General features: G+C 31.4%; 1 long non-coding RNA gene across 1 annotated transcript in view; it reads left to right on the top strand.

Moving 5' to 3' along the window:
• LOC146992910 (uncharacterized) overlaps nucleotides 1-23,538 on the top strand; it is a 119,690-nt gene that overhangs the window by 45,982 nt on the left and 50,170 nt on the right. The window contains exon 2 of the long non-coding RNA XR_015039210.1: nucleotides 5,715-5,788. This is a non-coding gene — a long non-coding RNA (uncharacterized LOC146992910). The remainder of the gene's footprint in view (nucleotides 1-5,714; nucleotides 5,789-23,538) is intronic.

Below are 23,538 nucleotides of genomic sequence, written 5' to 3'. Positions count from 1 at the left end.
AATTTAATCACATTAGTTAACATATTTGGTTAGGTTACGTAAATGCGGCAAAGCACAAAAGAGCTATCTGCCTAATGGCGTGGAATGCATTCGTGGAGAAATTTTGAAGAAAATCTGGCTCGTACTTACCTTACCCATAAGAAGAACCACAAAAATACCTATGTAGTCAACGTTTTCGCTTAAAGAGAAAAATAAAAGGATTAATTTATCTCTTTAAGCGAGTTTTCCTAGAAATACTTATCCAAAATTTTCGTATGATATTTCAAGGAATTTATAGTCAAAATTATACTGAAATAAAAATACACCCTATTGATGTTTCAAATATATTAAGATATGTACCGTTTAATAATTTACCACATTCACATTAAAGGAAACGTATTTACTAGATTTTACTTCAAGGCATTGCACATTATTTTAATTATCTTTCTTCAAGAACACTTTCAACGTAACAAATTATCTGAGTGAGTATATAGGACCTTTCGTTTCTTGTTCAATATTGCTAGGCATTCTTATATTAGGGGTGATACGGGATAGCTATACGATGCTGTTAGCTTTAAATTCATTAATTTTTCAATTAGTTACTGTAATCAAAGCATAAAAATCATAGCGAAATAAATATTTGATCTATTCTGAATATCTACAAATGCAGTTTTCTGTTACTCTCATTCCAAGTTTGAATTTTAAAATAAATATCTGAAAACCTATTTTAATAATAAATTAAATTATTCCTGTTACTTAAGATTAGATAAATTTGTCAGCTTCTAATAATTTAAAACATTAATTAATGAAATTCTATAAATTTTTAATCATTACGAAAATTTATTATCAGCTGAATATTTATCATAGGCCGGCTACATGGACATTTTCGGACTCCATGTGTAATAAATATATCACCCAGTTTCTCTTAGAACGTTTTCAACGAAGGTACTTTTCTTACTCAGATAACCCTAGTGTATATAGGCTTAATTCAACTAATCTAATCCAATTTCTTACACTTATTTTTTAAATTAAAGTATCTTAAGAAAGGTTAGAGTCGATGCCTTGAATAAAGGAGCTTGTTTTTAGAAAATGGAAAGAGTCTTTTTAATTGTATTGTCAACAAAATTAAATCACTAACGAAAAATAATGCCTGAGAGTATGTATTTTACAATTTTTCCTTAAAGTGGAAAAGGCATATGATTACGAAAGAAATCCTTGATTAAATGTCTTTCTAAGACCGTCTAAACTATGCGTGACAAAAATAAATTAAAGCTCATATTCTTATTCATTAAAACTCTAAGGGATCGAAGATATTCTATCATGTGCTTTTGTATTACACTGAACATATCACTCTGGTAATTCAATAACTGGATTTCGAATTCTGATGAAATCACAGTTGAAATTTCAAAAACAAATGTCCCTACAATGGCGTGCGAATTAAATGCTATGGATAATGTTTCGGTACCAACTTGGAATGCGACTAGTTGTTTATACGGGTGGAGAAAATGCAAGGTATTAATGAATTCCTCCCACGTGCTTTTGTAGTGCAGTATTCAACTTAGCAGTTCGATTATTGTAAACTTTTGATTCTCAGTAAAAACACCATCCATTTCTTAAGGTTCTTCGTTTGCAATAATTCTCGTGCTTCTACAACATAACTGACATCAAATTTAAAATATATTGCTATATTAGAGCATGTTGAAAAGAAATCCTGCACTCTTAGGATCGTGAAAGCTTTGGGTCATGTTGCTGCATAGTATATTTTCCCTTAACAAAGGACGTAACTTGAGGATAATAATTCCTAATGAATGAATAAGTGATGATATTTAAAATCTGAATCCCTCTTTATTTGTACAGTGAAAAATTGAGGCCCTAGTAAAGCTTATTTAAAAATATACGGAAATAAGGTAACCTTCTTTAAAAGAAGGGTTTTCATTATTAGCCATGTCTTTCAATGGAATTACAATGTTTGAAAATATTATCCATTTAACTGCGTGAAAGCTAGTAGTGCTGTTACCGTTAAATTCAAAGAAGTTTTGCCCTGTTTCTTACGGAATACGTAAAATTCAGGACTAGTCACAGGTAAGATAAATACGACGACGTGGTGAATTTCGTTTTATTTAAAATTTTTCGACTAAATTATTGTTAATTAATCAGTAGTCAGTAATCTTAATAAATAAGTTTCATTTCCATTTTTTTTTTTTTAATTCAGAAATCTTTTTCCAGAATTACATAAAATCCCTTCGCCCTTTTTTTTCAACTGATTGATAATCTCAGCTTGTGTATTGCATTTTTTCCCTTAACTCTCTCTGCATATCCTAGAATATCTCGTCCCCCTCCCTTAAGTTATCATATGAAAGGGCGTAATGCATGTGGGCAATCATTTGACTGAATCTGACGTGAAAGAAAAGAGTTTCGTCAAAATACTAACCACTTGCTCTGTATTGGAAGTATACATGGTGAAGAATATTATTAATGCATGTTTAATTTAGATCTTTGTAATTTAATAACAGCGTATTATTCATTTTGCATTTTGTAATAAATATTAAGTTCAAATACAAATATATTAGTAATTCATCTTAGGTGACTAACTTATTGAACTTTCTAAAGCTCTAATAGGCTCGGGATTTAAGATAAGCATACTGCTTCACGCTAGTGATAAGAAGTAAATATTCAGGGATGGACACGTTCATTAAGCATTTATCCTGCGAAAGCCAACGATCTGCTTTTCTAAAAAAAGTAGAGTTTGGACCATTCCTTATGGTATGAAATTCAGGAGTACTATTATAAATTTGATTACGTATAACATAAAGTTCATTTTATTTTAATCATTTCATTTATTAATTAATGAGAGATTTTCTTTGTTTCTGAAAAGTTTCGCTAAATAATATATTTTAATCAGTTTAGTGCATCTTAGCTTAATAGGTTTTTATCTCAGAATTGTATTTTCATACATTAGAATTTCTCACCGTTCTCATATATAAAGGTTGCAGTGCGTGTAATATAAACATTTGACTTCTTGCTCACATTCGTTGATAACACGTAACTGTCTGTTTATCGAATGTGCCAAAAGGAGCATTGTAAGGGAACATCGGTCAGTAGTAAGCCACCGTAACCGGCCGGCGGAAGTGTCGTCACAGAAAAGGGGGGGGCGTGGTCTCCGCCATCTTGGATCACGTGAAAACCGCAAGTGACGTAGATGGATGGGATGACGTAGACGGAATGACATCATCAAAGTTTCGTTTTGATTTTGTGGCAACGATCCTACTTTTCAAAGTTTTTATTTTTTGTGGCAACGACACTATTTTTTATGTTTATGGCAACGGTATCTTATGAGAAAAATCTATGATACGGTAATGAGAAAAATCTATAACAATGCAATTTTGGTGACTTAGAGAAAATATTCAAAGTCTGTATGATCTGTGTTAAAAGTTTCCATTATTTACTACATTCGAATACATCAGTGCTAGAGAAAATTAATCTCTTCCTGTATAAGATAAAAAATTCCATTTCTTTTCTTAATTTCTGATTCAGTGTGGTAGTGTTGTTGAAGTTAAATCTTCCAAACGTGTAAAAAGTTATTAAATCATACAATATAACTATTTAATAAAAATTTGTTCCCAAATCTTTACAAGGACTTGTAAAAGATAAATAAGAAAATATTTGAAAATTCTATGATTTGCAGTGGCCGTAATATTCAAAGTGTTCAAAAGGTTATCGATAAGGTACTTCACAAAAAACGGTTTATGAAAACACGAACACATCATAGCCATCCGTAAATAACTTTCGTCCAAACTAATTTTTTTTTACTCCAAATTTACTTTGGATGCAGGAAAAGAAACATTAAAGGATTTAAAATGAAGATACTCATGTAAACTTTCCGAAATGAAATGTACAGTATTTCATGAAATATTCACTTAACTTCTAACTCGTTTGTAATTTTGTTAAATCATATGTAATGAGCGTATGTGAGATACGAAATGCATTCATATGCGAAAAAAATAACAAACATTTAACTATCTGGCAATGAATCAAATTACATTGAAAATAAAAAGTAGAAAAAATATATCTGTATGGAAAATCTTGATGACAATTTCTGAATGTGTTTCTTTCCAATAAAAATCGTTAAAGGCTCCTAAGTTAGTAATGAACTACTAAATTCGGTCAATTTTCATCAAAAACGCTGTAAGAGTGGGAATCCTTATACGTGACCACAAAGTTCTTGGGCAACTCCAGATTTAGTGTCAGCAGGTCTTGTTCCTCCACTGTCATGTTGGTTGCGAGAATATTCAAACACCATGGCTCAAAGTTCACTCCACGTCTTGTCGGATAGTAAGCTTTACCATATTTGGCATACTCTCTCTCGGATGTGCACAGTCACTTTTCCCTTGTAAATGCTGGGTCCCACAAAGACATTGTCTCCCATGTGAGTGAGCTCCTCTTTAATAGCCTCTTCGGTGAAGAGTCCTTTGCGCTGAAAAAAAAATTAAATCAGTTAGTATACCAATAACATACATAAAAAATGGGGTCACATACAATATCAACTTTGACATATAAAACTTTTTTTTCTCGAAATGGGATGTTTCTTCTCCTTTTCTTTTGGTACAAGAGCTAGCTTATTCTCTTGGAACATCTTGGGTGCGGTCTTCATGGCTCAACATTTTATCGTTCAAAGGCACAGTTTCTTTCTCAAATAGGTTTTCCATCTGAAAAAGTAAAGACATATTAAGCACATATTGCAAATTCAACTATTTTTAAAGATTAAAAATCTAAAAAACAGTATATTTCAAAAAATTGCTTACTTCTGGTGCGTTGTGGTTTCGTGTCTGATCCATTCGAAGCGGTGAAGAATGATTGTCGAAGCGAAAGCAGGTACGTACACTCAGGGCGACAGCAGGAAAGAAATGCGGAACGTTGCTCGGGATAGCCTTATATCGGGTAGGAACTCTTTATTTCATCTGAACGGTGATTGGTTAAGAGGCGGTGAGGTCATATTTCAAAGAATCTGATTGGTCGACAGAAAAGTATCCATACACCTTAGCGGAGGTATATAAAGGTGTGATACGGCAGACGCCATTTTGTAAGACAACATGCCCCAACAAGAAATGGATGATGTCATTCCAAACACGTTGTTCAAGATACCGTTGCCATAAACATAAAAAATAGTGTCGTTGCCACAAAAAATAAAACTTTGAAAAGTAGGATCGTTGCCACAAAATCAAAACGAAACTTTGACGATGTCATTCCGTCTACGTCATCCCATCCATCTACGTCACTACCGGTTGTCACGTGATCCAAGATGGCGGAGACCACGCCCCCTTTTCTGTGACGTTTCTTCCGCCGGCCGGTAACGGTGGCTTACTACTTCGGTACGTTTCGGTTCTTCATTAGAGGCGTGCATAAGATGTATTGATTATTTTAATATTTAATTTAGATGGCTATTTCTCTATGGAACTCATAAAATTTCCTTTATGTTTTATAAAGTATAAATTTACCTGTATCTTGTTTCAAATCAGTTTGTTGCTACTAAAGTGTTTATATGTGTATAACCTTTAAACGTTTTCGTAGTTGTCTAATGCTGTTTCATCGAAATAATTGAAAAAGTAATATACTTGTTAGTGGATGTAAAACTTTGTTTCATGAACAGAAGTATTTGTCATGAAATTCGGAAAATTTAATTTATATTTTTATTGTTTCACTTTATCAAATAATTAATAGTCCATATATTTTTCTAGGATTTTAGGACTTACAGTTGAGTATCTCAGGAGTAAAACTAGTTCATTGGGATTGTTTCATTCAACCTCGAAAGGTAATAAGAACATTTTAATATATTTTTTCTTACGAGAATTTTGAATGCATGTTAGATTTTCAAAATTTAAAAATGAATTTAAGGATGAAATGCTTAGAAATTACCTCCTTGTACTAAAAATTAATTTTAATAATAGTGAGGAAAATTAACAAATAGCGAAATATAAATTTATATTGAATAATCAGTAATTAATATATAAAATATTAAATTCGAAATAAATAACGATATTTAAATAATGATTTCATAAAGGTATAATATTATTTGTATCATATATAATTATTTGGTATATTATAATTATTTGGTAATATAATATATAATTATTAATATAATATATAATTATTTGGTATAATTTAGGAGCCTTAATTTTATCTTTAGGTTTTCATGAAGTATATTTGATATTTGCAAGAAACCATTTATAGCTAAACGAACTTTAGTACGACACAAGAAAACCCATGACAAAAACCTTTCCCTTGTATAGAATGCGATGCCTTGTTTCAGAGAATTAGCCATCACATGCGACATAGGGCGAATATACATGGAGAAAGTAAAATATTTTCCTGTAATAAATGTGGGAAGTTATTTTCCAGAAAGATTAATTGTAACTAGCATCAGAAGTCCTGCGTCCCTTATAAGCAATGGAAGGGTGGCGGTAATTCGTTGAAGCATTAAAGTCCCAAATCTGAAAGAGAAAGACATTTTGAAAATCCGTGAAATTTCGCTAAACCTCTAAATGATACTTTAATTGCTCATAGCATAAATCCGAAATAAAATGAAAATGTTGGTGTGAATATTTTTCTACAAAATTTAATTGATAAAATAAAGCAGATTAATGACGTGGCATGCTGTACTTGAAGCACATTTTCAGAGACGTAGCTCCATCACCGAATTTGAATACTGCACTTCATTTTTTAGAAGTGATTGCTTTGTTAGCCAGAATTTGAATTCCGAAGCAATCTTAATGAAACTTAGGAAAAGATTATATCAAGTTTTGACAGCTTTGAAAGAAAAAGAAGTGGATGGGTACTGAATTCCATAATTTTTATAATTGTTAAAAAAATTGCCAAATTTCGGCCGCTTTCTGCATCGAGTTATATACTCACGCCTAGAGAAATTGCGATTAAGGAAGCCGTTATTAATGTTAAAAATAATGATCAAAAATTCTTTTTATGATTCATTTTAGCAGCAGTTCATCCTTTATCGTCAAATGCTGAATGCATTAGACCCTACGAACAGAATATGTAGGAAATGAACTTTTATGAGTTTAATTTCCCATTGCCTCTGCATGAAACTGAAAATTTTGAAAGAATGAATGGCATATCTGTTAACATGTTCGATTTGGAAAAAGAAGTTTTACTATTACGTATAACAAAGTGAACAGCATTCATGTGAACGTTTTACTTTTGAGTAATGACAAGAAAGACATCATTGTTATATAAAAATATTGGTAGGCTTCTAAGTTTCATGACGGACTTACCTTTTATTATCCCTACTGTTTGCATATGTTTTCGAAGCAAAATATTTTGGCTGTCTCATATATAAAATTGGCAAATTCATGACCTTCACAGAAAATCATTACGGCTTCAGAAGAAGGAAAATGGTTGCAATTTGAAAAGTATGAGTTTCGGTTGAAAATACCTCTTGTCATATACGCGGATTTTGAACCGTTTATCGTTAAAGTTGACTCATGTATAAATGACCTGAACACTTCTCATTCATTAATTGTGTCTCATCATACTCCATGTGGGTATTGCTATTTTATTATGGGTTCTGATGGAAGAACGTTCAAAAAGCCTCCAGTTCACAGAGGAGATGATGTTGTTGATCACTTCCTTCAAGACATAATTAAAGAAGAGTAATTAATAAACGATGTTTTAAATAATGAAAAAAATTAATGTAAATATCTTTCAAAAAGGATTTTTTTTTAGCAAGCTAAAGATTGCTACATATGTAGAAATACTTTAGGCAAAGAACGTGTTCAAGATCAGGATTATATTACGAGCAAGTATCGCTGTGCAGCGCATAGAAGATGCAATGTAAATTTCAATCTTTCGAAAAAAAGTTCCGGTTACTTTTCATGGGCTGAAGAACTACGATGGTAATGTAATCATCCAAGGAATTGGTAAGATGAAGAATAAAAAAATAAATTGCATCGCACAAATGTAACAAATTTGGGGCAACATGTTACATTTTCGATGAGAAAACTACAGTTTTTGGATCCTTTCTAATTTATGCCCATATCACTCGCAAAACTGGCTGGAAATCTTGGAAATGAACAATTTTATATCCTGACATCACATTAAAGACAGTAAAGAAATAAGTTTTTTTGTTCTCAAAAGGTGTTTATCCATAAAATTACATCGATTTTTACGAAAAATTTGAGAAAGTAAAGCTACCTCAACGTGATGCTTTTCTTGACGATTTAACAAATGAAATAATTTCAAAAAAAAATTATGATCACGCTCGAAATGTCCGGAAAACGTTTGTTCTTAAAATTTTGGAGAATATTATGATTTAAGCACTAAAACGCATGTACTGTTGCTTGCCTGTGTTTTCGAAAACTTTAGAAATCTTTGCTTGAATTATTACGAGATCGAGCCTTGTCATGTTTATACAGCGCCTGGGTTAGTTTGGAAAGTTCTTTTAAAGGTGGCTGGAATTAAACTAGAACTTTTAATTGATCTAGACATGCATTTATTTTTTGAAAAACCTTTGCGTGGTGGTTTACGTGCTATTGTTTCCTGACAATAAGTAAAGCCAACAATAAATATGGAACAACTTTTCAGTAAAGTCAACAATAAGTATGGAACAACGTGAAGAATTGTATTCTAGAGATGACAATATGTATATATTGTACTTAGTATATATTATAATAATTTATATGGTTGGGTCATGGTTCAATCATTTCCAAATTAGATGGTCCAAATTTTAGATGGCCATCTGAAGAGGAAATAAAATTACTTAGAGTTGATGCTATTGATGATAATGGAAAATACGGTTATCTATTAGAAGTAAATTTGGGATATCCGAAACAACTTCATGAGCTACATAGTGATTGTCCTCTAGCTTTTTAAAAATTACAAATCAATCCTGATATACTTTCATCTCACTGCAAAAAGAGGCTTGAAAATCAGAATGGATTATTTTCTGGAAATGTTATGAAACCAAACTTATATGATGAGAAAATGTATGTACTGTATTCAAAAAATTGGAAACAAGATGTTAATTTGGGAATGGATTTGAAAAAATTCATCGAGTTATTGAATTTAAGCAAGAAACATGGATGAAACCGTAGATAGAGTTCAACACAAATTGGCGAATAATGATTTCGAGAAAGACATTTTCAAATTAATAAACAATTCTGTATTTGGGAAGACAATAGAAAATTTGAGAAGCACGCTACCTTTTAAAGTCGGAGTTTTGATAAAAAAAAAAAAAAAAAAAAAAGGTAGACAGTCTAATTAAGCCTAGAGGAGTACATAAGTAAAATTTTGTGAAGATAGGAAGATAGCACTTATCGTTTTAATTCTGTGGGTGTGCCCAAAGTTGCACACTGATTGAATAGAGCTTCGAAAAAAGTGCTGAAAAGAGCATTGTTGTCAGTGAACTGACCGATGAGATGCGGAGAAACAAAGAATACAGACTCTCAGTTGTCCTAGATTATCGGTGAGCCCGGCCTGGGCCCACGTAGGGTTCGCCGTTTGATTTTAGGCAAGATTTCAAGATAAAAATTTTATACTAATATAGAATAAGGAGATTAGCATACAGCCAAAAAAATAAAAAAAAAATCTGGAAGATTTCTCTGAAAAATTAGGGTCTTAAAAAACTAAACATGGCTAAAATACATGGACTGGTTTGTGTTGAGCTGCCATCTACTTTAAATAAAGAAGGTTCAGAGTAACCTATAGTAATCTATAAATCCTTTTTCATTCAATTTTTCTGTGCGTACAGAAGGAAATTTTTAGGTGTGTCCAGACCGGACACACTGTGCCGCAAAGGGTTAAGTTTTGCTGCAGTGAAGATGAAGAATTAAATCGACTTGTATATTTTGATGTTCCGTACTGGATATTAGTAAAACCATATGCACAGCTTTCATTATGATTACATAAAGAACAAATACGGTAAAAATGCTAAATTACTTTTTACTGATACAGATTCTTCATGCTATGAAATTAAAATATGTAATGTATATGAAGACACGCTAAAAAATGAAGATTACTTTGATTTGTCTAATTTTCTTAAGACTCGCTTTGCATATTTCTCTAAGAATAAAAACAAGTGTTAGCAAAAATGAAAGATGAATTGTCGGGTGTTCCTGAAATTGAATTTATAGGAGTAATAGCAAAGACGTACAGTCTCATATCTGATAGAGAACAAAAAAAAAAAAAAAAAAAAAAACTGCTAAAGATATATCTAGATCCATTGCGAAGAATGAATTCACGCATGATGATTATAAGAATTGTTTGTTTAGTAATATAGGTAGTCAAAAGTGACAATGATGAAATTTTTTTCAAAACATCATAAAATTAGTATCGTGGAAAATCGACTTGGATGCGTTTGATGATAAACGATGTATACTCTCAAATGGTTTCGATACTTTAGCTCATAGTCATTTTTAAATCAAAGAAGACAAAGAATTAGCCAAGTAAGTAAAAACAGTAACGTTTAAATACTTTGGGTGGGAGGAGGGATGAAATGCGACTGTAAGGGACGCCCGATATCCTGTGTTGTCATTGCATTTTCCCCGACATGATATTGGCTTTACCACGTGCACTTCGGTAACAAGGTGAAGGAACCTTGAATAACTAACTACCTTCCTAATTTAAAAAATAAATTAAATTACCAAAATCCACATACGTAGGAGTAGAATTTAAAGAAAGAAAGCAAAATAAAAATGAATTTGAGTATTAATATAAACGAATTAGGAATGTAACATGCTTAAATATTTAAACATAAAATTAAAAAAAAAAAAAAAACACAAATAAGGGAAGAAGATATGAAAGTAAAATTTATGATAGGAAAAAATATATAAATAAAATGCTTTTTGAAGGGGGGGTAGAATATTAAATATTAAGACACGAAAAATAAACAAAAGGTAAAACGGTAAAACGATAACAAAATTATGTAACACTATTTAAAGTTAATTTAATAAAGAAATATTAAAATTTAGATTTAAATATAAAATGCTATTTATGATATAAAAAATCGATCTGTGTTAATAAGTAGGTTGAAGGGTTTAAAACGTCTTGTCATTATCGATGAAAATAAAAACCAATAGTTAACTAATTTTTAAATACAAAATTACAAGAATATACTTCCGTCACAAAGGCGAAGTAATGCTCCTTATCGTTACATTTTCAACAGATAGAAGCATCGCAAATAATCCTTCCTGCCATTCTTACAGCCTACAGCGTAGTAGAAATCAGGTTCTGAGGGGGTGCTATGTTAAAAGTATAACACACCTCTTCCTGGAACTGTCATTTTTTCATTCAATTGCATAACTGGAAAAGAAAAAGTGTTTCTGAGTGTCTGAAACATTAACCAGAGCCTATTTTTCTGAACTTTTGTGAATATTCGACATCACAAATTCGTAAACTTCGTGTAATGTGAAAATGTTTACAAATTTATATTTGTTTTGTTCATGAAAAAATAAACAGTATAAGATCATGAGTAATGTTCATGAACATTTTTACTGCTAAGCCTTTAGAAAATATTCACATATTTTCTGTTTTGGTTGTAAAGAAGGAAAGTAAGGAAAATTTTGTACTGAGTATTTGTGACATCGAAATGGACTGAAAAAAAGAAAAGCAACAATTATTTTAGTGTTTGAATAGGAATAAAGTTTTATAAATAAGGAAATGAGTTAAAAATTTCAAAAAATTACAGAAAAATATTTGCATAAATTACCTTGATAATAAGTTATGAATGCTTTCTTTTCAGCAAATTCACTTATATCCCCTTTTATTAATTTGGTAATTATTAATTCGCATTTATAGTCAGTGTGAATTAAATTCTCATTATCTAAGTGTGATTACACCAGTATCAGAGAAAACTAAGATAAATTCGTTTTTTCTTTCAATTTTCATTTAAAGTGGTAGTGTTGATAATGTGTATCGTGAAAAAGAGCTTTTATGCATTATAAATCAGAAATGATTCAAGATTTTTAAGATTACTTGTAGAAATATTTTTTAGCATAACTGTAGTGAAAATATGAAGGTTTGAGAAAAGCCACATGTGAACAATTTATTGAACCTTCTAACGTGTAACATTAGATTTGAACACGTAAAATAATAGTTTAAGGTTCTTCCTTAAAGTAATTGAATGTTTTTATTCAAAATAAAGTCTCTTCTGTGACGACTTCTATAAGCAAGATCATATAGTATGTAGCAGAAAAAAAATTACTCAATTTCTTACTTTCATAGATATTTTGAATATGTAATATCTTTTAATATTTTACCCAATTCCAAGTTTTTCAAGTTTTACCAGTATCAGTATCTTCTCATCTTCATATAGTTAGCTGTAAATTTCTGACTTCTTAGGTTTAAATTCTTTTCTTTCCAAAATGCTTGGAGATCATATAATGTGTGGAGAGGAAAAATATGTTTCTTCTTACTTCTTCTGATTATAAATGTATTCTGAATTTGGTGCATTCTTTAAGAGGTGACTGGAGAAGAATATGTTTCCCAATACCGATTCATTTAACGCAGCCTTGAAAACATATTAGTATTTTATGAGGTAATTGATTGTACAATGCAAGTTTTCGGCATGAATAATGTATAGACTTATAGATAATAATTTATAGATTTAATCAACACTTTTTGAAAAACGAACAGAACAGTTTGCTTATGGAATAGTTTTTCTTTATGTTTGCCCACTAGTGGATGAATGCATCAAGTTAATCTATAATGGTGATTCAACCGGAGGTTTAGTATCAGCAAACTGATCAAACTGATTGTTTAAATAAGCCTTTCTATACAGGTAGCATGGACAAGGTTAGTTTCTCTTAGAAAGTTCTCCACGAAGGTTATTGTTATTCCTTAAATAAATAATTTTCGCAAATTTTGAGGTAGTCACTCAAAACCAACCTATTTTTTACTTCATTTTGTTTCTGTCTATGCACATTATATAAATATACTTCATTATACACAAAAATATTCGAATCTATATGAAAATTGAGGCGTATTTATTTATCTGACCAGAACGGTTCCAAGAGCTCATGTTCCGTGTTTCCTTTTTTCCTTTATAGGGAACATGAAATATTGTCGAGTGAAGAAGGTGGATTTTGTATTTGATACGTAGTTTACATACTGTATATGATGGTCATCATAATTTAAATGTCATATCTGTTCAAATAAACATTAGGCTGAAATATTTAATCAAAAAACTGATTGTAGTAGTTCTGAGTGTAGCTTTAAGTATATGTTGTAATAAATACATAAAATTCTTTTAGGATTTAGATATATGTAATGGAATTTGAAAAATATAAGGGCTAAGAAAGAAAGCTAAGAATAAATTATAAAGAAGTACAATATGTGTTATTTTCATTGATTTAGGTTAAGTAAACTTGGTTTGCATGTTTTAGGCAGAAAAGTTTTCATTTTCATTTTCTAGGCGAAATATTTTGTGCTACTTTCGAAATGAGAGAAGAATAAGAAATCATTTGAGTTTTCTTTTTTTCCAAGACGGAAATATTTTATTTACATTTTAGTAAGACAAAAAATGTTCACAACAGTTTTGGTTGGAACTAAAAAGAAATACTATAATTTTTCTTAACATGAGGAAAAAACATGTTAATTCTAAAATATAAGTAGAAAAAGTTACACTTTGAATTTACAATAATAAAAAAAAATCTTTCAAATCTTTTTAGGAAAAGTCGGAAAAATTCCTTCAAATCTTTTTACGATGAAAAATTTAATTTATATGTTTGTGTTTTTTTTAAGTCGAAAAGTTTCACTTACATTTTTTCTAAGATAAAAATGTTTCATTTACATTTTTCAAATGAAAAAGATACATTTTGATTTTTGGAATTGAAATTATTTCAATTTAAAGTTTTTAGGGCGATAAAACTCCTGTTTATTTTGTCTATGGGAAAAACCCATACTAATTTCAGAATGAGAGAAGAAAAAACTTCACTTTGTTTTTTAAAAAATAAAAAAACATTCCTTTAAATTTCTTTAGGTCGAAAAAGTTTCACTTTTGTCTTTTAGGTCGAAACATTTCACTTATATGTATTTCTAAGATGAAAAAATTTCAGTTTCTTTTCCAAAAACGAAAAAAATTAATTTCAACATGCTTCTACATTCTACTAAATTTTTTTATTATTATTATTTTAAATATGTTTCCTTTCAGTGGTTTCTGAGACCAAATTTCATCCATATATACTCTGAAATGAAATTGTTTTTCCTACATTTTCTCAAATGTGCAAACCTTTGAGTTCAATTTGTTTAGACTAAAAAAGTATACTCTAAATATTTAAGACGAAAGTTTTAGCTTCAGATAATTTATTTGCTTTATAAAAGATAAATTACAGAAATTACACTTAAAATATTTCATTGTTTAAATATCATTCTCCGACATCTTCTCATAATTATAACTCTCTTTTACAAATGAATAGGAAGCAGCCCATTTTACATAAATTAGGGTACATGTGGTTTCCTCTTGTCATCATTTATTCAAATAAGAAATAGGAAAAGCTTCACGCGTACTAGAAATTAAACTTTGTAATGGAGCATTTTTCCATTAAGTCATTTAAAAGGGAAATCAATTGAATATTGTCCATATGAATCAAATCTTCATCTTGATAAACAGTTACCCAATGCATGTTGGATTCTACGGACTTGGGTGTATTCACAACAAAAGTTGTTCTTAATAAAGGTATTCAAAATATATTTGTAGATATTTAAGATACATTTCGTCGGAAATCGAATTCGAAAGAAAGAAAAAATCATGCACTCACATCTTGTTTGTTGTAAAGGTTGGCTAATTTTGTACAAGAGAGAAATGTTGGATAAAATTTATAATCTCTGCCGAAAAGACCTAGGAATAATATGAATTTAAATCCTTTTCTTGTGGATGCTCCCTTTACGAATTAAAGCAACATGAATTTGCCGCATATTATTTAAAAGAATGAGATCAAATATAATTATTACCAGTTTCTATGATAGAAAGGGAACATGTATTGAACTTCTGAATGGGTTATTTTCAAGTAATGGAACATATTTTAATTAAATTAAAAATATGTAATGTAAAGTCTGAAATTTTGTGTTTATTCTAAGATTCGTATCGATTTCAAACAGAGTCTCAATCAGTATGAATTATACACTTAATTCAAGCAGAGCAAACGGCATTCATAGTCATGTATGTGTAGAATGACTGACATTCACAGTCAGAACAATGTGACATCATGTATGTGTCAGCATAAATTTTTCGTGTATCAATACCAAATAAAAATGAAGAAGGAAAAAAATAAGGTTGCAAAACGCGTTTTTAAATTGCAGTGTTTCCAGAATTTTGCTGTTTTAATACATTTTGAACAAGTTCACGCCGTCCTACAATGAGAAAGATGATTATTTAACCTTTGCTGTCTAAACCCTGCTCAATTTTCATGCGTAAACATGCATTCAAACAGAAAGCCTTTTCTCAGATGCAATAGGAAATGAGTCGGTAAAATTAGAATACAAAATTTAAAAACTGAAAAGAAAGCAAAGTCTGTACTAAGATATGAATTAAGTAATATTGGCGTTCTAAGATATGATTAGAATAAATAGAGGAAAATTTTTTCTGGGACGAAATAAGAAAAGAAATCAAAAGAAGAATATCATAAACAAAGTATCTGATTATTTTAAAAGTAGCTCCGAAGACATTCACCTTTTCTGAAAAATATTACCTAAATTGTAGTAAGAAAAATGAAAGAAATTCAGGAAACCAGTTTAATTTAGAATTCAAAAGAACAGCAAATCAGAAAGAAATAAAAACACATGCTGATGGTTTCATTAAGGACACATGTGAAATAATTAATAATTGCCGAATAAAATTAGTTAAAACAATTTAAAGATCAAAATATGTGAACATCAAAGTAATAGGAGGAAGACAGAGATTATAATTTTGTTGAAAATCAAAGTACATGGGAGACGTATGGGAGATAAATGGATGTCTCATGTATGGGAGATGTATGAGAGGTGTACATGGGAGATGTCTCATATTATGTACTTTGTATATAATATGAGAAGAAATTATGGAAAACGGACCAGCGTCTCTCTATATAAGACTTGGTTGCCAACTATGTCAACCAGTCACAAAATGCAAAACCTGCTGTCCTCTGGCGACAGATGCTGAACTAGAAAGGGAAATCAATAGAAAGTAATAGAAAATTCTAACAGAGAATACTTATCCAAGTGTTGAAATTGTGATTTGTGTATGTAATCGAATTTGATGTAACATCACAGCAACAAGCGCATGCTACGTCGCAAGTTCATGATGACGTGTCAAAAATCAAAATGAAACACGGAGGTGATTCCATATGCCAAAATCCGGTAGGACGTCACAATAACAAGCAATCTAAAGCACGTGACGGACGTCTGTGATGACATAACATCCCTTTCTAAATAGGATGCAATACGTAGGTGACATCACATCAACAAGTGTCAAGAACAGGAGGAACTACGTGGTTCATGACGTAGCAAGCCCACTTTCACTGAACGCCTCAGTTAGCCCAGCCCCCTGTGATCCCTCAGATCCCTAATTCCTCTGGCACAGAACTGGCCTTTTGCTCTACTTACGAAACTCCACTGAAGACGTTAATCTGTGTAAATTATTAGTTCCTTTGGTTTAGATATAACATCATCAAGAACGTTTTTCCTGCAGCTTCTCTATTAAAAGTAACACACACATATATGATATATGCGAAAGTGAAACATACATATGTGTGGGGTGGTAAAGAATTCAAATAAGAACGTATTTATATTCTTTCAGAAACAGCTAGAATTTGATACATGAAAAAAGATTGGAAAAAAAAAGGGAAAAAAAAAAACTCAGGCTTCAAAGCATAAAATAATAAAATAAACAAAAGACTTCAAAAAATAAAACAAGGTGTGATATATCTCATAACATCTCTTCAGCTGGATGGTCCCAGAAAGTAATATAACGCGATGGTCATGTTTCTGAACTACAAAATGAACAATTTATTTTGCAACTCAAACCACTAAATTCCAACGATTTCACATATAGAGTAGCTAATTGTTTGTTAAGGCAGTTTAACTTCTACATCGCTAAGAAAATTTTTCATTTTTCCATCTCTACAAAATATACTGCAGCTTTTAACGCAATTTAGCTGATAGATTGGTTTGAGCTTATTTTTTTTTTTTTTTTATTTTTTGTTTTGTATATAATATATACACTGAAGTGACAAAAGTCATGGGATAGCAATATGCAAATATACAGATGGCAGTAGTATCGCGTAGAAAATGTATAAATGCGAAGTGCTTTGGCAGGGCTTTCATTTGTGTTCAAGTTATTCATGTGAAGAGGCTTTGACGTGATTTTGGCCGCACGACGAGAATTAACAGACTTTAAACGCGGAATGGTAGTTGGAGCTAGACGCATGGGTCATTCCATTTCAGATATCGTTAGGGAATTCAACATTCCGAGATCCACAGTGCCAAGAGTGTGCCGAGAGTATCTAATTTCAGGCATAACATCCCACCATGGACAGCGCAGTGGCCGACCACCTGCACTTAAGAGACCAGCGACGTCTGCGTAGAGTTGTCAATGTTCACAGACAAACAACACTGCGTCAAATAACCGCAGAAATCAATGTGGGACGTACTAGGAACGTGTCCGATAGGACAGTGCGGCGAAATTTGTCTTCCTTGGGCTATGCCAGCAGAAGACCGACTCGAGTGCCTTTACTGACAGCACGACATCGCCTGCAGCGACTCTCGTGGGCTCGTGAGCATATCGGTTGGTCGCTAAACGAATGGAAAACCGTGGCTTGGTCAGATGAGTCACGATTTCAGTTGGTAAGAGCTGATGGTAGGGTTCGAGTGTGGCATAGACCCCACGAAGCCATGGACCCAAGTTGTCAACAAGGCACTGTTCAAGCTGGTGGTGGTTCCATAATGGTTTGGGCTGTTTTTACATGGCATGGACTCGGTCCTCTGGTGCAACTGAACCGATCATTGACTGGAAATGGATACCTTCAGCTACTTGGAGATCACTTACAGCCATTCATGGACTTCACGTACTCATACAACAATGGGATTTTTATGGATGACAATGCGCCATGTCACCAGGCCACAATTGTTCGCGATTGGTTATAAGAACATTCTGGACAATTTCAGCGAATGATCTGGCCACCTAGATCGCCCGACATGAATCCCATCGAACATTTATGGGACATCATCGAGAGGTCAGTTCGTGCCCAAAACCCTGCACCGTCAACACTTTCACAATTATGGACGTCTGTAGAGGCAGCATGGCTCAATATTCCTGCAGGGGACTTCCAACGACTTGTTGAGTCCATGCCACGTCGAGTTGCTGCACTTCGCCGGGCAAAAGGAGGATCGACAAAATATTAGGAGGCATCCCATGACTTTTTTCACTTCAGTTTATGTGTTACTTTGTATATAACATTTTACATTTTTTTCTGAAATTTGACATAAATTAACTTCAAGCAGAAGGAGTAACTAAAGCGTTTGATGATGAAGGTATTTCACCAGGATGAATATGTCTTGGTTTTTTTGTTTGATCGCCAAAAAGAAACAATCAAAATTAATATTAGATAAAGTAAGCGATTTTAATAGTTTCAAAAAACTTATCTCTGCTTAATGGGAAAACAGAATTAAATTTTAAAAAGACATTGCTCTTATTAAATACCACAGGAATTGCTTGTGGTAAAAAATTTCGAAGTACTAATTCCATACTTTTGATTAATATTTTATTACATTCCTTCTTATTTAGCTAATAGACTGACTGCTGTATAATGAATGATATATATTTTAGGTCATTGGAAAAAGGGTTTTATTATCTTCACTTTCGATCCTAGATATATACTTTCGCTAAAGCTTCTTAAAATAAGATGTAGAATTAAAAAAAAAAAAAGTGTCAAGCCTGGAAGTTAGGAGGGCTTTGTAAAAAGTAGTTAAATAAATTTTTTTAAAAATCTAAATTTTGACAGTCGTTATCGAGTACAAATTATAATTAGTAAAATATTATGTTTTAGACAATAAAAAACAAAATTTTCCAAATCTTTATGAGCAAAATTCTCTGAGATACACTTAACAAAATTTTTTCCGAGAAAAAAAGAGGACAGTTGTGAATAAATCGACTACTAATCTTCAAAACAAAAGGTTTTTCTTTTGGAGCTGTTCTCAAAACTTGTTTCCGGAAATTTTGAATTTAAATCCGTAATAGACATGAGAAATAACCTAACTGAATTCTTTCTCGAATTTATCCACTAATTTAACACTCTAACATATCGAACCCTTCTTTTGTTAATTAATAAAAGAACATTGAATTATCGACTGAATAAAATTTTACACTTTAGTAAATATATAATAAAAAGATTTTCCCTACAGCTAGTGTTGAAAGAGTTTTCATAGATATCTGCATCTTATTTTGTGAGACTTTATAATTAGAAGTACACATCTAGAATCAACATAAGAATAGCACTTTTACTATCTTTTAGAACACTCTGCAGAGATAATCTTAGCAAAATTGGCAATAATTAAATAATCCAACACTTTGCATACCATAAAGCGTCCCTTAAAGGTTTTGATGATGCTAAATGTAAAAATTCAGCTAAAACTCCTGCTGTTACCTGTAATGTTAATAATCCTGATAATAAAAAAGCTTATGTCGAAATGCTATGAGAGGTAATGTAATGTGCTGAAACCCTCCTGGCCGATAATAATCGACCTCATGGTTAACGTAGCACACCATACGGTAGGAGGCGCATATTTTAACTTATAATTTTGCGCGTGAGCATATAAAACAGTCATACAAAGCTGAAACTAAGAAAATTGAAGCTAGCGAACTTCGAAAGAAACCATTTTATCGAAATGGCAAAAAAATAGAAAGTCTGTACAAGGATTGATGTGAAACAGGATGGCAGTTTGATGATGACAGTTTATGAACAATGTGGCACTGGTGGCGAAAGATTTATCATAAGTATACTTCTAATAACCTGTACAGAAGATGGACAAAGAATGCAACACCGTATCAGAAAACTAGCTGAATGAGACCGAACTATGCATGTAACATTTTAGCAAATTGCAAATGTTGTTTTAGCAAATGGCAATAATAATAAGAATAACAATGCCATTTTAGCAAATGGCATTGTTATTCTTTGTCGGCAAGTGTCTCACAGTATGAATTGAAAAAGACTAAGCGAAGTGGATCTTGTATGTCCATTATCGATTGCTTTGCTTTTGCATAACTCCTATCTTGTCGTAAAAATTTAGAATAGAGCGAACGAAGAATGAGCTGCTGGAATCATATACATGACTTTAATGACACATTTTCGTTTTATTTACGTGCAAGGTTCACCAGTGACCGAACAGTAAAGTTGTTGAGTCACGTCGATACCAGCCAGCTCCCTTAGAAAGTCGTCCCCGAAGCTCTCCCTCCTCTGCGGTAGATAGCCTTCGTGTGCTTTGCCATAATAAAATAAAATAAACTTTCGATTTACATACTAAATGATTATCGCATAAATTAGAGTATATCCTAAAATGTCATACAGATATGATACTTAATATCAAAGCGCGAAAATATACTCATCGTAACACGACAAGTTGTATCGTGATTTTGTATTGCCACTGCCTTCATGCTTCATGCAGAACAAGGCTTTCTAATATAAAAATGCACTATTACATACCATCTTCCGAAGCTTCAAAAGATACTAAATCTTTTTTTTTTATTTCATTTTCGTTTATATCATGTAATCGATGTACCTGCTCCTTGATTTTTAACAAATTGCAATTAAAACGGTATGATATGGTTGTATGTGTAAACTCCAGATATTTCGTTTATAATTTGTTTTAATTCTCTCTAGTGAAGTCTTGTCTCCTATATTGTTACATTTGTTCTAGTTATGCATACTATTATTATTGTCATCATAATTTTGTAATTTATATCGTTATAGATGCTTCTCTGTGTAGCTATAGTTTCCTTATCTAGACAACTAAAATCATTTCGGTTTTATATCATTCTATGCGATGCAGTTTCAGTGGATTAAGTGGATGGTATAATGTTTTGTCTCTAAGTACACATAATCTTCATTTCTTGTTTGAAACCCATGTTATGGAGAATTATTATTACTTCTTTAGAAATGTTTGTTATTTCTATTCTTCCAGGATTTTATCAAAACTGGACTGCATGTCTTTAAAATTTAAGTAGCTAAATTTGATATTTTGTTTCTTGCTACCGTAATTATTATATTTCAAAAATAAAACTTTTAGATTTTTAAAGTTCAGAATTAATTTCAAATAAGCCTGACTCTAGAAAACTTTAGTGTCATTGAAAACTGTTTTTCACAAAGCATTTCAATGGAAATAATTGTAAGAATTTGCTAATGCATACATCCTCCAATTGACAAATGCTGTACAACAATTTTTTCCCTCGTTTTTTTATTGTTGTTTTTGTTGTTGTGATTGTTTATTTATAGTTGCTCTGCTGTAGCTCTTGGAAACGGGAGCAAAGTTTTCATAAGGAACTGAAAACATAAAGTCCAGCTTCTAAATATTAAGGAGCTCAAGAAATACGGGATAACTTAATATATGATTAGGTACTAAAAAGATATGATTTAGCAATAGAGATATTACTTTAAGCAACCGTATTTTAGAGTTAAGCACTTGATTTCCTTTAGCAATAAAGGACTACTCTCATAGATATCGTCCTGGTCAAAGATGAGACTGGAAGGTTTTATAAATTACTAATTCTTCTTACAGAACTTTTATTTATCCTGTATGTAAATAAAATTTGGTAACAGTGAGTTTTCCCCCATTTCTGTTAATTTTTTCTATAGATATTTTTGTTCACAACTGCATAAAGCTTCCGTATGCCAATCTAAAACTTACTAACACACATTTTAAAACTCCGCGTAATCTGCAAATTAGAGGTCCAATTCAAGTGACTGCGTTATAAATGAGCTCGAGCCAGTACACATTTCATATTCATCAAATGATGGCGTGTAGGTGAAGTTAAATTCAGTTGAGGCAACCTCAATATATAGTTATAAAAATGTGACTTTAATTTATTTATTCGAGTTTTACCTACATATTATTAAATTTGAGTAGTTGCTATTTTAGAATATTCTGGTGTGGGATTAATTTATCTTGTTCGTTTCAATTTTTACTTTTCTCCCCTCTCTGTATCTTTTACATATAACACTACTTTTTGTCTTCATTGTCTAAGACTTATGACAAAGTTAAGTAAAGTTTTAGCGCTCTTTGAGACTTAGAATTCTCTAAATTTATGGTTGGTGCTCTCTAGTTTGATGAATGATAACACACTAAGCCGATTGTAACCATTACGCTATCTCGAGGAAATGCTCCTGAAAGCTTTCGTCTAACAACTTTACTCCAAACAATTCTGGACGGACCCCAGAGGGAGATTTCTCTCAACGCACTAAATTCCACAGTTTGTTTCAAGAACAAATTTCTTTGTATGTGACAGTTCAATATTTATGTTGGAATACCGAATTTTGCTATAGCATGAACAGATCTCTGCGTTAAATAATCGTGAACGTATTTTACGTAAATCTCGTTTACCAATACAGTTTTAAAAACATTGTTTAGATAAAAGAAAAAAAATCTTGATTATTTTGACATTAGGTTTTGAATCTAAATGGATTTTGCATTTTTGCATAAATTTTATAATAAGTATTACGGATAACCATTATACGTGTTCATCAAATTAAGTAAATACGAAAGGTCATTAAAATAGAAATTTAATATCATTTCAGTACTTTTTCACACTTTAAATCAGTGTTCAAAATAATATGTGAAATGCTCCTTTCGCTGTATTCGTTACTAGAAGAAATAAACCTTTGTCAGTTTTTGTGAAAAATTGTTTATAACTCATTAAGATTCCTCAACTGCTTACGCTGCATGTTACTCATAGATATGTATCATTATTATGCATGAAGAGTATATTTTGTTCCTGTTTTTTGTGAAGAGTGTTAAATGTCCTTGAAAGTGAAAAAGTAAATGTTTCAGATTTTTGAATTAATCTAAAGCAGCTTTAAAAAGAAACAATAAGACAATTCAATATGGGATGTTTATTAGATATTTGCACTGGGTCGTACATTCCTTTACATTGGACATTCATATTTCATTCATTACATGTAATTAGGCATACAGTTTTTTCATAATACTCAAGCAATGAGACAAAATCTGAAAGACTTAAAAAATGTATCAATATAATTGACACAAATCTTTTAAGTATGTTCTCAAAACTTATAAAACATCAATTTTCATTTATTACTTAAGACGTCAGTTTAAAATTTAAAAAAATATATTTAACATTCTTGATTGAAATGAAGATCTGAGTTTCGATCTTATACGCGCCAACTGTATGAAATAAATTAATTTAAAATTACACAAACGTAGAATCATTCGAGGCGTTAACTTATGAGAATTTAATTGATGTCAGTAGCAGCAAATAATTATTGGAATTTTTTTAATAAAAGAATGATGTAAGTCTTCAATATTACAGTAACTTTACTGAATTTAACTGTAAAAAATTAAACAGAATAA

Source organism: Stegodyphus dumicola, chromosome X2, assembly GCF_044657685.1.
Source record: "Stegodyphus dumicola isolate Sdum_Otavi_A_Nest chromosome X2, ASM4465768v1".
Classification (NCBI taxonomy): Eukaryota; Metazoa; Arthropoda; class Arachnida; order Araneae; family Eresidae; genus Stegodyphus; species Stegodyphus dumicola.
Note: the sequence above shows the minus strand (reverse complement) of the source record. Positions and strands in the feature narration are given on the sequence as shown.